The 12611-nt window shown below is 40.3% G+C and overlaps 1 pseudogene; it reads left to right on the top strand.

The window, feature by feature from the left end:
* The first annotated feature begins 11503 nt into the window (after window positions 1–11503).
* LOC119905651 overlaps window positions 11504–12611 on the top strand; it is a 44345-nt pseudogene continuing 43237 nt past the window's right edge.

The raw sequence follows: 12611 nt of genomic DNA on the forward strand, positions 1-12611 counted from the left end.
TTTATATTTATTGTATAGAGATGTGATGGGGTATCTTTTCATCTAACTCTCATCAAAGAAAATGAATAAGTCTATTTCTTCTTAAAGTATTCCTTTAAATGTATAAATTTTTGCATAAGTTTCTATGTGTTACTACCTGAGATGAAGGCTTCACATCGCTTTAAATTGAACCAACAATATCTGCACGTTATTCAATAAAACCAGTGCCCCTTGAGTTTTAGGATACGGAGAGTGATCTCAGGAGATGCTGCTGCCCAGTCACTGATCCATCAGACAGGCTACAGTACGTCATCATGCTGAGAGGATTGCACTGCTAAAAAGGATTACACCATTTGACATTTTTCCTGACCAAAACTGCTTAACCACTTTGATTAGAGACCAAAATAAAAAGAAATACAGGATGAAATGATGGATCAATTCAGAATATTTTTTATGTTCTTGTGTGATGGATGTGGCTGAATCGTGGATAGATGGAAGATTATTTGAGGACACAGATGTATCAAAGCGTGTCCAGTATAGTGTAAATGTTATCTCAATGACTTTATGGAAGATTTAAAATGCCTAAATTAAAAGAAATCTAACAAACAAATCGAATGAAATACAAAGCATGCTGTTTTGTAGTTCCTTTTTATGTACGCATTTACTGAGTCAGTAATTAAATGAAAAACATTGTTATTGGTATGGCTGCCTAAAGCTGGACAGCACTGTAATGCAACACACCTACTTACTTTGTTTTCTGTGTTGTGATTTGATTTTAAAGTGGCATGGAAAATTAATGTCACATTGAAAACAATTCATTCAGTTATTATATCCAAAACCCTAAACAAATGTCTGTTTAAAATGTTTTCACGAGATTATGACACAATATATGTAAACAGCACATAAAAAGGACATACATATAACAAAGTGTTTTGTATTTTCCTTACTATTTAGGCATTTTAAATACATGTTTTCTATATGACACACACGGAGAAGCATCATTATTAAAATATAAAAATCCAGTTTAGTTTCTTTAGTTTCTCTAGATTTCAGCACCACAACTGTGTCATAAAATATTAGGTGATATGAGAAAGAAAGCCTCTACAATTTTATCTATCTATAACCACCAGCTGTATAACTATATCCATCTGTGGCTCTACAACGTGTGAGTGGATATATTGATCTGTGACAGATGTTGCCTAGATCTTTTCTGTCAGCTTTTTCTTGCAACACCTACTCACTTGAGCTTTTGGTATGATAAATCTCCAGCTGATTTTCTCCACAGTATATCGTAAAATCAATGTTAGTGAAGAGCCATGTTCTTTTTCCAAACAGCAGCAATCAATTATACCATATCTTTAACATGTTTTCACGTACTTTGTTTCAGACAAAACAGCCATAAAAATTGTCAGAACAGTTCAAACATGTTCAAATAAAAGAAAAAAGCATTTCTGCCTCAGTGTCACTAGTGAACATATAACTATATTGTGTGTCATATTGCAAGACAGGGGCGTTTCAGGCTCTTGAAACATCGGGGGCTTAACACTTAATTTCCAGACATTTTCTGCACCAATTTGTGGTGGAAATGTCTTTATTTTTATAAAGGGAGGGACAAAATTTAGGTGGCAGGTGACAAGAAGAAGAAGAATATAAAAATATAATAGAATATAATGCAGTAATCAGTAGCTTATTCTTTTTTTTTTACCTTTGGTTAGTTTTTTTTAATATAGAGATTTATTCTATATTTACACTGCATTGTAGGCTTATTGTGCAAATAAACCTTTCTCATTGCATTTTTATTTGTTAATTAACATTCCTTGGTGCAAGCTATTTTTCAGAATTTTTTTAAACAAATGCTTTAAAAAAGTGGTGGCTACATGTCCCCAGTGTAAATGACCCTCCCTCCCTACAGGTTGAGCTACTCCATGCTTACCACTTCACCTCCACTCTCCCCCTGCTCTCTCTGTCCCTCAGCCCTGTCACTCTGTTTTGCTGTCACATGCCTCCTCCTCTGCCTGCCAGTGGCCATGGCTCTCCTTTACTCCTTCAATTGCCTGCTCTATGCAGGGTAGGCTACTGCAGCTGATGTTGAAGCTACTGCAGCCTGGTAGCAAACATATTGGTTATTTTCGCGCATTTGGCGAATTAAAAAAACAAACTTTTTGCCCACAACACAAGAAACAGCTCTAGCATATGGGGAGTGGGGGCTAGTAAGAGATGTGATTGGGCCAGCCCAATGTCAGTATTGGCCTATGCTTTAGGCCTATGGGCCGATCATTGACCCATTAAAAAAAATAAACAGTTAGGCTATATAAATAAATAATTAGTTACACCGGCCCCAAAGGTTTGACGGCCCACAGGTGCCCATATGCCAGATTACCAGTCCACCCCTGAGGCTACCCGCTTTAGACCGTCTGGTCTGGGATTTTAGTCTACTCTATGAGAGAGCGCACAGCTCTTCATCAGAGGAAGAAAACCGAAACTGAAAACACTTGTGATCAGACATAAATATCACCACAATTCCACACAAATGTTCACTTCAGCACCTCTAATAAAGTGCAGCTCACAGCCGCTGTAGAGGGAATGAAGCATCCTGGAGACAGTAAACAGTAGTGTCTCAGAGCGAGGGGGACAGAGACAGGAGGACACAGAGCGTCAGGTGTCAGTGTTGCGGTCAGGTGTCATGATATTCTCTCACTTCTTTGCGTCGACTGTTAACCGACAACATTTGTATTTAAATGTAGGCTACTGATTACAATTATGCGCTCTCTCTCTCTCTCTCTCTCTCTCTCTCCTCTCGTGCTTTCCCTAAATGCAGGCAGGCTGAGTAACGGTGTGGGTCACGTTATGTGAACTTCAAACAAAATGTAGCAATATTATTGCAAGTAGCCTCCGCTCTTTGAAGAGCTGGGAGACAGGCTGGGTAATGGAGATTATTGCATATTAACATGGAAAATACTTTTGTTGCTGTTGTTGAGTTACATTTGGGGCTACAGTCAAAACATCTGGCGATGCCTTTGTTGCAAGAGACCCTATATTGCTTTATTATTTGTCCAAACAATGGAATACATTTGCCTGAGGTACAAACATGGTCACAGTCATTAGATGAAGTCACAAAATGCAATTTTACAGCCTACTTTATACTTACATGTGCAATCCATACTGTTCAATACAGTGACCCTAGGCTTTATCGAACCCCCCCCAGGCAAATCTTGTCAAATCCCAATGGCAAAGATCAAACTGAGGTCATTCAGGGGACACAACCATAAAAACATAAAGGCTAAAGCCAAAGGTATGCAGAAAATCAAAGACATTTAAACACTCTAGGTGCATCTGTTTTCAGTAAGTTGCAGTTTTGAATTAAACAATGTTTGTCTTTCTCACATGCAAATACACCTGTAGTGGGGGAGGAAGTATTCAAAACCTTTGCTTAAGTAAGACTGCTACCACCACACTGTAAATGCATTCTGTTAAAATGTTACTGGAGTAAAAGTATGTAAGCATAATCAGCAAAATGTAGTTAAAGTATTAAAGCAAAGGTAGTCATTATTACTCATCATTTACTGATTTAGTTGGTTGAGGTGGAGCTCCTTGTGAATTGTTTTGTATAGGACTGCAACTAGTGATTAATTTCATTAAAGATGAGTTTGCTGATTATTTTCTCCATTAAACAAATTGATTGACTGTAAAAAGTCTGAAAATAGTGAGAAATTCCGTCACAATTACCCAGAGCCCAAATAAGTGACACCTTCACAATGCTCGTTCTGTCCAACCAATAATCCAAACCTCAAAATTATTACAAATAAATTTGAATTCTTATCAGGAAAAGCAGCACATTTGTGAAGCTGGAACAATGAAATTGTTTTGCATGAAAAATAATTTTTTAATTGTAATCTTTTTTCAATCAATTAATCAGTTAATCCATTAATAATTTTACTTGTATAAACCCGTTTCATTTTTACCACAGCATCATATTTTATAGAACAGCTGTTGTCAGGATTTCCTAAACAGAACCCAGAAGCAGACTGGAGGCAGAGCAGTTCAGGATGTTTATTGGTGTGGACAAACGGTGGATGTTAAAGCATGGTCGTGGAGGGCGGCAGGCAGGCAGATAACTTGAGCTGACTGATGGGCAGGCAAGGTAAAAAGGATTGGGTCCAGAGATCACAAAACGAAGGCAGGTGCAGTACCTTAAATGTGTACTTAAGCAAAATACAGGGGTTGGACAATGAAACTGAGACGCCGCTCATTTTAGTTTGGGAGGTTTCATGGCTAAATTGGACCAGCCTGGTGGCCAATCTCCATTAATTGCACATTGAACCAATAAGAGCAGACTGTGAAGGTCCAATTAGCAGGGTAAGAGCACAGTTTTGCTCAAAATATTGCAATGCACACAACATTATGGGTGACATACCAGAGTTCAAAAGAGGACAAATTGTTGGTGCACGTCTTGCTGGCGCATCTGTGACCAAGACAGCAAGTCTTTGTGATGTATCAAGAGCCACGGTATCCAGGGTAATGTCAGCATACCACCAAGAAGGACGAACCACATCCAACAGGATTAACTGTGGACGCAAGAGGAAGCTGTCTGAAAGGGATGTTCGGGTGCTAACCCGGATTGTATCCAAAAAACATAAAACCACGGCTGCCCAAATCACGGCAGAATTAAATGTGCACCTCAACTCTCCTGTTTCCACCAAAACTGTCCGTCGGGAGCTCCACAGGGTCAATATACACGGCCGGGCTGCTATAGCCAAACCTTTGGTCACTCGTGCCAATGCCAAACGTCGGTTTCAATGGTGCAAGGAGCGCAAATCTTGGGATGTGGACAATGTGAAACATGTATTGTTCTCTGATGAGTCCGCCTTCACTGTTTTCCCCACATCCGGGAGAGTTACGGTGTGGAGAAGCCCCAAAGAAGCGTACCACCCAGACTGTTGCATGCCCAGAGTGAAGCATGGGGGTGGATCAGTGATGGTTTGGGCTGCCATATCATGGCATTCCCTTGGCCCCATACTTGTGCTAGATGGGCGCGTCACTGCCAAGGACTACCGAACCATTCTGGAGGACCATGTGCATCCAATGGTTCAAACATTGTATCCTGAAGGAGGTGCCGTGTATCAGGATGACAATGCACCAATACACACAGCAAGACTGGTGAAAGATTGGTTTGATGAACATGAAAGTGAAGTTGAACATCTCCCATGGCCTTCACAGTCACCAGATCTAAATATTATTGAGCCACTTTGGGGTGTTTTGGAGGAGCGAGTCAGGAAACATTTTCCTCCACCAGCATCACGTCGTGACCTGGCCACTATCCTGCAAGAAGAATGGCTTAAAATCCCTCTGACCACTGTGCAGGACTTGTATATGTCATTCCCAAGATGAATTGACGCTGTATTGGCCGCAAAAAAAGGCCCTACACCATACTAATAAATTATTGTGGTCTAAAACCAGGTGTTTCAGTTTCATTGTCCAATCCCTGTACTTTACATTCCGCCACTGTTTGTCAGTCAGATTATCTCTTAGATTTTTGCATCATTCATCAACTGGGACTTCTTCCCTCATTTCCGTTTTCTATGAACTATTTTTATTTCATAGCCCTGTAATTTTTTATTTATTCACAGCCATTATGCTAAGCTACATTTTTAAAAGTCATCTTTATTTGTTTACATTTATTAAAGACTCTCAAGGACATGTGATGTGTGGCATTTCCAGAGAGAGGGAGCATGTTCTCGGGTTGTGCTCAACTTGGTACAATTAATACATGGTGTCAACACGTTGTTGTTGTTGTTGTTCATACTCGTGTCATTGTTGTTCAAGTACTCACCCCTAAAGCAGCCATTAACGGTGGTTCACTCTCACCGCTCTCCTAGCATCGTATTCAGTTGTAGCAGGCAGCTTTTTTTTCCAGCAAAAAGCAATAAAAACCCACTGTACACACATAATCTGGAAAGTCTCAGATCAAATTATATCAGGTCTGTTGCCACTATGCAAAATCACTCAGTTCAACTATCCACAGAGCAAATGTATGCATTTTTATGTCATCCATCTTCTAATTTCACACTTAATCACAGCTGCTCATCTACATTAACATTTCCATTTATCCCAACTACCACCATACACCACCGTTTAATTACATTTGCACACATTATTGATATGACAGTGTATTGATTCCATGTCCACTTTCTGTCTATATTTTCCTACATGAAAGTAGACAGATGGTCATTTAGAATATAAGGTGAACCACTTCAAAGTAATAAGAGAAATGAAGCTCAGAGGAGCTTCACCTTTACCTCTCCTGGAGATGAAGCATCCTTCTTTAATCATGCACCTTTAAATAGAAACAACACATTTTCTATATTTTGTACACTTTAATGTAGTAGATGTTCCTAAAGTATGTGATATGTTCTAATTTTCCTTGATAAAGACATTCAGAGTCAGTAACAGTCCCATTATACTGTAATATCACAACATTTTTTCAGTCTTTATGCTAAGCTAAGCTAAGCTAAGCTAACCATCGCCTGGCTGCAGCTTCATATTTCATGGACAGATACGAAGAGCAGTATTAATCTTCTCATCCAACTCTCTACAAGTAAGCGTATTGTCAGATGTCAGTCAGATGTAATCTGAATGTCAATTCCTTTGTCCGAGAAATATTTATATCTTATCATTTTCAAATGGGATAAATACAAAAAGACAGAATATATCTAACAGTAACAAGGAACCATTTTATGTCCTTGACCCATGCCTCTTTGAAATGCAGCGTGGCCTAAAATGTCACCCAAGGCTGAATCCTCCTCTGGCTGTGCTTATAGCTGAAGTGCTTTGGGGGAAGGGAGGATGGGCGGTTGGCAGGTGGCTGGGGAAGGAGGGGCATATAGCGTATATATTTCTCTGTATATGTTTTATATGTAATTCAATTTTAAAATCTTGGATGGTTCTATTAACTCTACAGAAAACGTCACATATAGGCAGCTGCATATATTGATATACTGATATTTTTGCAGTGAGCAGTAAAACAGTGAAACTTAATCTTATGACTTTTAGGTTGTTTATTTAAAAATAATTGCCAGAGCACCTTCATTATACCTAAAAGTGTATATACTGCACTCTGCCTTTGGATAATCATGGGAAAAATGCAGCATCTACAAACGTGTGTTTTTATTATTACAACACATTTAGGCTATGTTGGTAAGTGAAGCACAGGAGAAGAGCAAACCGTCAACAACTTTACTTTAGGGTACTTTGGGGTACATTTTTCAACCTGGATTTATTTCCCTATGTTTTGTGTAAAAGTGACTAATGTGGAAAACAATTTCTGACATTGGTCCAGTAGTACAAGCATAGCAGTAAAACAGAGCTGCAATGTAATATTTGGTGGCAATTGCACACCTTCAAAGTACACCTGCTAAAGTGCTGACAGACTCAGGACAGGCTGCGATTGTTAGTACAAGTGTCTGATAACATTGTGGAAAGGATCCCTAAAGAGATAGACCTAGACCATTTTTGTTTAACTAGAAACAGCCGCTATATCGCTCTGTTCAAAGCCACCAGACTCCATTGACAAAAGATGTTGTCTCTATTAGTCACATAGACACAAATACCTTGAGAAAATAGTGTCCAGGTTACAAAATATAGATTTACCCGTAACTAGCAGCAGCAGCTAGGCACAGCATACTCACTCTACCTCTCTGCCTGTTACTCTTCCCCCCGTACAACACATAATTCTTAGAGATTAAATGTAGCTGTTTTACAGCATTTCCTTTTGTGTAATGTATTGAAGTACACCGAATTGCATGAAATTCACCAGAATCAAAAATGGAGGCAGCACTTAATTTTTCTCTGCTAATCTAGGCTAGTTACTTTTTGCTTTTAACCAAGTTAATTTAGCTTTTTTTTTCATCTTGAAGAAACTGCCTCATTACTTATTCTTGATAACAAACTGAACTTTTCAAATACAGGGACAGAGCAAGAAGTAAAAGAAAAAGTAGGTTTCATCTGGTTCATCTGGTTCTAGCCACAACATGACTTTAACAAACGTCTTTTAATTTGAGCCTGCTGCATTGCACTTTAAACCTGGTCAGTTTTTGTTTCTTGTTTCTATATAAGTTTTTTTCAGGCTGAATAGTTGTGACAAAGAGCAGCACGGTGGCCTAGTGGATAGCATCGTTGCCTCACAGCAAGGTCAACCTGGCCTTTCTGTGTGGAGTTTGCATAATCTCCCCGTGTCTGTGGGTTCTTTCCGGGTTCTCCGGCTTCCTCCCACCATCCAAAGACATGCAGACTAGGTTGATTGGTGATCCTAAATTGTCCTTAGGTGTGAGTGTGAGTGTGACTGGTTATTTGTCTATCTGTGGCCCAATGATGGATTGGCGACCTGTCCAGGGTGTACCCTGCCTTTCGCCCGATGTCAGCTGGGATTGGCTCCAGCCTCCCACGACCCTGTACGCAGGATAAGCGGTAACAATGGATGGTGTGACAAAGGTTAGATGTGCTCAGCCGCCAGACGAACTACATAAAGAACTGCAGGCTACAAAACAGGCCTTGAGCTTCATCAGGAAAAAGAAAAAGTGGATTTCAATCCAGCGCTCCGTGGCCTTAATCTGCAGGATTAGGGCGTTGGAAAGTGTCTGGGTACGTGTGCATGTATGTCTGTTTGCAAAGCTTTCTTTGTAGGTAACTTGCTTGTGTGTTACGTGGGCTTGCATGCTTGTGTATACCAACATAGGTGTGAATCAGAGTGTAAACAGTACTATCCAGAGACACGTGTAGCAGCAGAAGGCAGGCAGGCAGGCAGGCAAGCAGGCAAGCAGGCAGGCAAGCAGGCAGGCGATAGGGAGCGAGGGAGCGAGGGAGGGAGGTGCCCATGGGTTAAGAGCTAAAGCCGCTTGGCCCAGATGAAGATGGCTCTCAGGCTCTCTGCCAATCAAAGCCCAGCCAACAGCCCACTCTCAATGACAGGGCAGGGAAACTAGGAGTTAGGCCACACGCATATTTGATATACTTGCAGGGTTAGTCTCCAACCGACTGAGTTCCCCTCAGTTCTAGGGAGAGTTATAGCGAATTTTAGCGCATTGTTTTGTTTTTATAGCCCACAACTTAGTTCACTCTCACTGCGCTCATAGTATCATCTTTGGCCTCAACAGGCAAGTGTTTTCACAGAAAAAGCTCTAAAAACCAACTGTACACTGCTCAGCAGCAGACAGCAGCAAAGTTAACAGCTAGCTGGTGAACATGTGCCGCATTTAGAGGTTTGACTAAAGAAGATCCACCAGCTGTTAAAATATCCTAATATTCATATAATGTTTGTGGATGGTAACTTGAATTTTATTTTCTTTTGCTGATTTTCTGGAAATATTATTAATTAAATTTGCATTATATTTGGATGGAAACCTAGCTACTTTTAAAAGGTGAGACATCATCATCACATAAACTGGAACAATGAAAAAGCAACTGCGAGGTGTAAAGAATGAAACCGAACCTCTGGTTCTGTTAGCAGCTTGGATTTTTTGGTTCATCACAGGGCATTTATAGAGAGTTGGGCTTTATATGGACACACTGACATATATACCTAAACCATGGAGATGGTGCATTTATTAATTTAACCTTTATTTTGACAGAATAGTTTGACTGAGCATGCATGATCTTTTCCAACAACACCAGGTACACACTCATTAATAGAACAGAAAAACAGATGATAAACCAGTTAAGGCTCGTTTAATGCAGGTACAGGTTAATAGTGACATTAACATAACGTTCTTGACGTTACAAGGAGCGTTTTGATCTTTAGGTGGCACTATGTTACATGGCAGAAAACATGAGATGATAAATAAATAAATACCAGTGAAATTTCACAGCTTGTGCTATAAATCCAGATATCATGGAAATGGCAGTGTTTTAAATCTGGTATTTACACTTTGAGGACCATTTGAGAGCTGTTTACACTGTGGAAAAGAGTACTGATTATCCCCTTCTTTATCCCCCTCGTGCAAATCCTCAGTTTCATGTCTAACAACTTTGTGTTTCTTTTGTTTAATGTGTCCCTCTCACTAGTGGTAACATGCTTGATTATAGTCTGAAATGCCAGATTCTAAATTGCCTCTTCCCCTCTTGTGACCCACTCTGTAACCCTCTTCCAGCTTCCATATATTGATGCAATTTCATTTTCCTTCCTTGCCCTACTTCCTACTTCATCTTACAAGGTAATTACAGTGGAGCTAGAAGAATCCGTGATGTTTAAAATATCAGAAAGCACTGAGCACCACAGAGTGACACGAGTGAACATGATGCAGTCTGTAGCTTGTGCCAGTCAGTGAGGATAAAGTGTCTGAACATCTGCCAAAACTCAGAGATCATCTAACCAGAGATGGGCACAAAGTTCAATGTGACATAATGTCAAGCATACAAATACTAATGGCTTTTTTTCTCCTTTCATCCATTAAATTTCAGATGTGTTTTTGGCCACACTAGCTTTAAAACTAGGCAGGTGGTGTGGCTTAAATGAATGATACACAAGAATGTATAATCCATGTGCCTGCAGCTTTTAAGTCTTTAACAGCCACCTGTATGTCTCTCTTTCTTGTCCATCTTTTTCTCAATTGCCTCATTTAGCCTCTCCTCACTTTACTCCTCTAATCTTCGTTTTATTTTGTCCCTTTGTCCCCTTTGCCCTGTCAACCAGCTCGGCCACATCTCCCCAACCCCACCCCTCCCTCCTCCCCTCTAATTTGTCATTTGTCACTTGTCACAATCTATCATTCCTACTCATTAAGCCACCTTGCCATGGAAGCATGATGCTGCCTTCCATACAAATAGAAATTTCACTCAGGGTCCTTGAGGTGACCCCGAACCAATGAATAGTTATAGACATTTTACTATGATCAGAGAAGTGACATGTGAAATTGACATTTGTGTTCCAGTAGAAGCTAAAGTGTGAGTAATTTGACACAGCTTCTTAATGCAAAGTTCATTGTAATTTCCTTTTTAAAACAAAAATCCACACAATTTAGAGATGACGATAATATTAATAATGTTATTTGTACAGAACCTTTCACAAGCACAGTGTAACTCTAATGCTCTACATCAACTTGTATAGATAAAAAAATAAAGTAAAAGGGGTAGAATAATATGAATTACACTGTAACATTGAATATGAGTAAATATAATATACTTTTGTTAAGATTCAATAAAATCAATGATACAGGGTACTTAAAAGCAAGCTTTAAAGGGTGAGTTTTTAGATGTTTCTTAAGGAATTTCCAGAAGTTGCATAGAATATTTATGGTCCATAATAAGAGAAGGCACAAAAAAATTGTGGTACAAAACACACAAGAGCCGCCAAGTGTTTGTCTTTCTTTTATTGTTTGTCTTTAGATACAATTTGTCTTTAGATATTGATTAGAAATAAAAAAAGCAAACAAAAGTTAACGTTTAAAAAATAGCCTCTCCCACACACGTATCCAGGAGACCCAAATAATGGCAACACCGGGGCAGTTCAACCAGAGCGTGGGGTAAGAGATGCTTGGATTTTAGGTTATACAAGTGCAGCCTGCAGCCCTTCCACAGATAATGGGCCAAGACCACACAAGAAAATATAAAAGAGAAGAAGCATGGTGGGGGGAAAATAACAAAAGAGAGATGAATACACAGTAATGAAATTTACTCTCGTCTTCCATCTGAAAAGAACATCAAAGGAGATGCTTAATCTCAGGAGGCAGTACTTTGTCATCTGACGTGCATCCCCCCTGTCTCTCAATCCCTCTCCATATATCCCTCTCTCATGATGAACTTCCATGAGGGAGGGAGAGAGGGAGGGATAATAACGTCTGAATACATGATGAATGTAGTCACCAGGCTTAAACTGACTGGGGGGCGAGTGGTGCACAGAGACCGAGCGTGTGCATGTGAGTGACACCGAGCGCCATCATCAACTCTCCCCTGCAGCCTCCCTCAGTCTCTCTATCCTCCTCCTGAAGAGAGAGACACAGGGATTCACGCAACAGACAGGACAAGTAAAAGAGAGGATAAAATGTTGCTCTCCTTTCTCTACTGCTTTTTAAAAAAATTAAGCTACCAGCAGCAAGAGAAAAGAGGCAGTGAGACGCAGAAGTAAAGCGCATCTCGTCGTAGGCTCCAGCCCACCCAAAAGCTTTTTACTAAGCAACAAGATCAGGAGCTGTGCTCAGTGCGCACAGCCTGAGGAGGAGAGAGGATGCTGAACAACGTGACAGACTGCGAGGAGGGAGAGGGGGGACCCAACAGCCAGGGTGAGTGACAAAACCTGCCACAGAATGATGAGCAGCGAGTGTGCGTGGCAGTGTGTGAACGGGGGTGCGTCCATTTGCGTGTGTGTGTGTCTGTGTATGTGTGTGTGTGTGTGTGTGTGTGTGTGTATGTGTGTGTGTGTGTGCTGAATGTAAGAGCGCACATGTGTTGAGTAAGGGAAAGTTAAGGAAACAAGGTTATGTTACTTCAGGGATACAGAGATAAGTCCTTTCATCTGCCTTTTTGTGTGTGAAGAAGTAAGGCTGACAGAGATGGACAGAGGAAACAAACTCTTTTAGCTCTGGTTGCATGTCTGAGCGGTACTTAAAGGTTGACATTAAGGTTCCACATGTTGAAGGAATGGA

The sequence above is a fragment of the Micropterus salmoides genome, unplaced genomic scaffold, assembly GCF_014851395.1.
Source record: "Micropterus salmoides isolate LMB-PRFRI ecotype aquatic unplaced genomic scaffold, ASM1485139v1 Ms_hic_scaffold_16, whole genome shotgun sequence".
NCBI classification, from domain to species: Eukaryota; Metazoa; Chordata; class Actinopteri; order Centrarchiformes; family Centrarchidae; genus Micropterus; species Micropterus salmoides.